This window comes from Ovis aries, chromosome 13, assembly GCF_016772045.2.
Source record: "Ovis aries strain OAR_USU_Benz2616 breed Rambouillet chromosome 13, ARS-UI_Ramb_v3.0, whole genome shotgun sequence".
Classification (NCBI taxonomy): domain Eukaryota; kingdom Metazoa; phylum Chordata; class Mammalia; order Artiodactyla; family Bovidae; genus Ovis; species Ovis aries.
Window position 1 is genome coordinate 81088823 of NC_056066.1, and position 6090 is coordinate 81094912.

Here is a 6090-nt window from a genome sequence, read left to right on the forward strand (position 1 = left end):
ATGAGAGGCCAGGCTAGAGAAAGCAAGGCTGCGGAAAGGAGAGGCAGCAAAGGCAGAGGGCTGGGCTCAAGGAGTCCCTAACCTCCAGGGTCGAATGCCTCATGAGCTGAGGTGGAGCTGACGTAATAATAATAGAAGCACGCATGGTAAGTGTGATGTGCTGGAACCATCCCGAAACCATTCACCCTCTCCCAGTCCATGGAAAAACTATCTTTCACAAAACTAATCCCCAGGGCAAAAAAGGCTGGAGACAGCTGGGATAAGCCATCTGGACTGAATCATAACGTTCCTGGTCTTCTTTCTCTTGGTGACTGCAAAGTGAGCACCCACTCTAGGTGAGGTCTGAGGGTCCCAGCGACGGGTCAGTGCAGTGACGAGAACGGAGCCTGCACTCAAATTCCATTGAAGATATGGGCTCTGTCCTGCGTTATCTCTGTGACCTCAGGTGAGGTTAAAGGCAGCACAGAACACAATGGGAGGGAGAGTAACGGGGGTGTGGGAACGCACAGGGGCCCCAGCCACCCTGAGAAGTCTCGGAAGGAGTCCCGAAGCAAGCGATGGTCAAGATGAAGTGAATCTCTGGGACCTGCCTGGCTGTTGCTTGGTGCTCTACACTTTCACTGCTGGGGCCCAGGTTCATCCCTGGTTGGAGAGCTAAGATCCCATAAGCCTTGCGGCAAGGCCAAAAACAAGACAAAGTCAACTTCTCCACGGAGGAGGATTAGAAGAACCAAGTGTACACAAGAACGCACCCCTTAACTGCTCCCTTTTCTCCAGTCCAGTCCATCAACAAGCCCTGCTGTTTCTAGGTTTGAGATACAGCTCATACCTGTTCACTCTCTGTCTCTCCTGAATATCCACGCTTGCTAAATCACCTCAATGTCCAGCTCTTTCCAACCCTACAGACCATACCCCACTAGGCTCCTCTGTGCACGGAAGTCTCCAGGCAAGAACACTGGAGTGGGCTGCCATGCTCCTCCCTAGGGGATCTTCCTGACACAGGGACTGAACCTGCATCTCTCACCTCTCCTGCACTGGCAGGCAGGTTATGGAAGGTTTCTAACCGGTCCCGGAGCGTCCACCTCACATCCACTCTCCACACAGCTATGGGAGTGAGATGTTAAAGTCAGACCACGCCATTTTGCTCCTCAAGACCAGAGCTACCGAGGTACTTACCCCAGCGGTTGGAGACCGCGCAAGAGTCGGACAGTGAATATGTTTGGCTTCCCGGGGCATCTGGCCTGTGACCCACCAACCCCACGCTGCCATTAGAGTGAAAAGCAGCCACAGATGATAGGAAACCAGTGGCCAGGACTGTGTGCCGATAAAACTTCACTTATGAAAACAAGCAACAGCCAGATTTGGCCCTTGGCCTATAGTTTTCTGACTTCTGCTCAGGCTCCTCCAACACTCAGGTTTCCATTTGTCTTAGATTGGTTTCCTGTGGAAACAGGTCTGGAGATGGGGACAAATAGTTTAGATGGGAGGTGACACCAAGAAACACAGATGGGGGTGGGGGAGGGAAATGGGAGATGGAGGGTGCCAACAGGGGCATGCCCACCATGGGTGACGGAACCCAGTCCCCCTGGGCACCGGGAGACAATGAAGGACAGGCTTCGGGTTCTTGCCTACTGAGTAGGGAGCTGGGGTATTCACACACCACCTCCTCTCGGTCATTAGCAGACAGCTGCTGGGGGGTGTTGGGGGGTCAGGAGGAGATGGCTGAGCTCCCAGCACTTCCAAGCAGCCCAAAGGTTGGAAGAGGTAAGCTCCCTTCCTCACCCCTGCCTACCTACTGCCTGAGTCTTCCCAGATACACTTCTTCCATCCAGCCTGCAGTGCAGTAATGCATCTTTTAAGAATTTCATGGGATCAAAGACCACTACCAACTAGACAGAGGAATACACTGGTGAGCCACCTTAACTTTCTGAGCAGCCAGGGGCTTTGGTGAGCTTCACCTGAGTTCCTGAGAGTGGTCTCAGCGAAGAACTAAGAGAGGAAGGGGACAAGAGCATGAGAGCCCCCCTCAGCAGCGGGCTGGACTAACAGCCCAAGTGTGTCCTCTAAAGCCTGTGGGCTCAAGATGAGCCTCGGAAGTTCAAGTGCAGAAGCGAGACACAGGCAAGCCCCGAGGGGACCAAGACGCAGCTCCCGCACGAGAGGGTCAGGCAGCACAAACAGGGGCCATCAACAAGCTCCGAATGCATCTAATTTGTTATGCAGCTTGAAATTTTTAAACAATATTCAACAAATGGAACATTTAAAAACACTATAGTCATACTGAATGTTTTAATAAGTACATGTATTGACTTTTCAAAATTAAAAAATACACATGATAAAGGGTGTATATATGCATGCATATGTGTATGTGTGTGTGTGTGTGTGTATATGGGGCGTCCCTGATGGCATCCCAGTTAGAAAAGACCACTATAAGGGGCTTCCGTTGTGACTCAATGGTAAAAAAAAGTCCACCTGCCAATGCAGAAGACACGGGTTCAGCCTCTGATCTGCAAGGATCCCACATGTTGCAGAGCAACTAGGCTGGTGCAGAGCTATCGAGCCCAAATCCAGAGAAGCCACAGCAATTAGAAGCCAGACACCTCAACTAGAGAGCAGCCCCTGCTCGCCGCAACTGGAGAAATGCCCGAGCAGCAGGCAAGACCCAGCACAACGAAAATAAATAAGATTTGAAACAGAAAATTCACCGTAAGTATGATGAGAAGTCATCAGTTCAGTTCAGTCGCTCAGTCGTGTCCGACTCTTTGCAACCCAGTGAATCGCAGCACGCCAGGCCTCCCGGTCCATCACCAACTCCCAGAGTTCACTCAGACTCACGTCCATCGATTCTGTGATGCCATCCAGCCATCTCATCCTCTGTCATCCCCTTCTCCTCCTGCCCGCAATCACTCCCAGCAGCAGAGTCTTTTCCAATGAATCAACTCTTCGCATGAGGTGGCCAAAGTACTGGAGATTCAGCCTTAGCATCATTCCTTCCAAAGAAATCCCAGGGCTGATCTCCTTCAGAATGGACTGGTTGGATCTCCTTGCAGTCCAAGGGACCCTCAAGAGCCTTCTCCAACACCACAGTTCAAAACCATCAATTCTTCAGCGCTCAGCCTTCTTCACAGTCCAACTCTCACATCCATACATGACCACAGGAAAAACCATAGCCTTGACTAGACGGACCTTAGTCGGCAAAGTAATGTCTCTGCTTTTGAATATGCTATCTAGGTTGGTCATAACTTTTCTTCCAAGGAGTAAGCGTCATTTAATTTCATGGCTGCAGTCACCATCTGCAGTGATTTTGGAGCCCAAAAAACTAAAGTCTGACACTGTTTCCACTGTTTCCCCATCTATTTCCCATGAAGTGATGGGACCGGATGCCATGATCTTCATTTTCTGAATGTTGAGCTTTAAGCCAACTTTTTCACTCTCCTCCTTCACTTTTATCAAGAAGCTTTTTAGCTCCTCTTCACTTTCTGCCATAAGGGTGGTATCATCTGCATATCTGACGTTATTGATATTTCTCCTGGCAATCTTGATTCCAGCTTGTGTTTCTTCCAGTCCAGCGTTTCTCATGATGCACTCTGCATAGAAGTTAAATAAGCAGGGTGACAATATACAGCCTTGATGCACTCCTTTTCCTATTTGGAACCAGTCTGTTGTTCCGTGTCCAGTTCTAACTGTTGCTTCCTGACCTGCATATAGGTTTCTCAAGAGGCAGGTCAGGTGGTCTGGTATTCCCATTTCTCTCAGAATTTTCCACAGTTTATTGTGATCCACACAGTCGAAGGCTTTGGCATAGTCAATAAAGCAGAAATAGATGTTTCTCTGGAACTCTCTTGCTTTTTTCATGATCCAGCGGATGTTGGCATCTCTCGTTCCTCCGCCTTTTCTAAAACCAGCTTGAACATCAGGAAGTTCACGGTTTACGTATTGTTGAAGCCTAGCCTGGAGAATTTTGAGCATTGCTTTACTAGCGTGTGAGATGAGTGCAATTGTGCGGTAGTTTGAGCATTCTTTGGCATTGCCTTTCTTTGGGATTGGAATGAAAATGGACCTTTTCCAGTCCTGTGGCCACTGATGAGTTTTCCACATTTGCTGGCATATTGACTGCAGCACTTTGACAGCATCATCTTTCAGGATTTGAAATAGCTCCACTGGAATTCCATCACCTCCACTAGCTTTGTTTGTAGTGATGCTTTCTAAGGCCCACTTGACTTCACATTCCAAGATGCCTGGCTCTAGATGAGTGATCACATCATCATGATTATCTGGGTCATGAAGATCTTTTTTGTACAGTTCTTCTGTGTATTCTTGCCACCTCGTCTTAATATCTTCTGCTTCTGTTAGGTCCATATCACTTCTGTCCTTTATTGAGCCCATCTTTGCATGAAATGTTCCCTTGGTATCTCTAATTTTCTTGAAGAGATCTCTAGTCTTTCCCATTTTGTTGTTTTCCTCTATTTCTTTGCACTGATAGCTGAAGAAGCCTTTCTTATCTCTCCTTGCTATTCTTTGGAGCGCTGCATTCAGATGCTTATATCTCTCCTTTTCTCCTTTGCTTTTTGCTTCTCTTCTTTTCACAGCTATTTGTAAGGCCTCCCCAGACAGCCATTTTGCTTTTTTGCATTTCTTTTCCATGGGGATGGTCTTGATCCCTGTCTCCTGTACAATGTCACGAACCTCATTCCATAGTTCATCAGGCACTCTATCTATCAGATCTAGGCCCTTAAATCTATTTCTCACCTCCACTGTATAATCATAAGGGATTTGATTTAGGTCATACCTGAATGTTCTAGCGGTTTTCCGTACTTTCTTCAATTTAAGTCTGAATTTGGTAATAAGGAGTTCATGATCTGAGCCACAGTCAGCTCCTGGTCTTGTTTTTGTTGACTGTATGGAGCTTCTCCATCTTTGGCTGCAAAGAATATAATCAATCTGATTTCGGTGTTGACCATCTGGTGATGTCCATGTGTAGAGTCTTCTCTTGTGTTGCCGGAAGAGGGTGTTTGCTATGACCAGTGCATTTTCTTGGCAAAACTCTATTAGTCTTTGCCCTGCTTCATTCTGCATTCCAAGGCCAAATTCGCCTCTTACTCCAGGTGTTCCTTGACTTCCTGCTTTTGCATTCTAGTCCCCTATAATGAAAAGGACATCTTTTTCAGGTGTTAGTTCAAAAAGGTCTTGTAGGTCTTCATAGAACCGTTCAACTTCAGTTTCTTCAGTGTTACTGGTTGGGGCATAGACTTGGATTTCTGTGATATTGAATGGTTTGCCTTGGAAACGAACAGAGATCATTCTGTCATTTTTGAGATTGCATCCAAGTACTGCATTTTGGACTCTTCTGTTGACCATGATGGCTACTCCATTTCTTCTAAGGGATTCCTGTCCGCTGTAGTAGATATAATGGTCATCTGAGTTAAATTCACCCATTCCAGTCCATTTTAGTTCGCTGATTCCTAGAATGTCGATGTTCACCCTTGCCATCTCTTGTTTGACCACTTCCAATTTGCCTTGATTCATGGACCTGACATTCCAGGTTCCTATGCAACATTGCTCTTTACAGCATCAGACCTTGCTTCTATCACCAGTCACATCCACAGCTGGGTATTGTTTTTGCTTTGGCTCCATCCCTTCATTCGTCCTGGAGTTATTTCTCCACTGATCTCCAGTAGCATACTGGGCACCTAATGACCTGGGGAGTTTCTCTTTTGGTATCCTATCATTTTGCCTTTTCATACTGTTCATGGGGTTCTCAAGGCAAGAATACTGAAGTGGTTTGCCATTCCCTTCTCCAGTGGACCACATTCTGTCAGACCTCTCCACCATGACCTGTCCGTCTTGAGTTGCCCCGTGGGCATGGCTTAATTTCATTGAGTTAGACAAGGCTGTGGTCCTAGTGTGATTAGATTGACTAGATTTCTGTGAGTACGGTTTCAGTGTGTCTACCCTCTGATGCCCTCTTGCAACACCTACCATCTTACTTGGGTTTCTCTTACCTTGGGCATGGAGTATCTCTTCAGGGCTGCTCCAGCAAAGCACAGCCGCTGCTCCTTACCTTGGATGAGGGGTATCTCCTCACTGCCG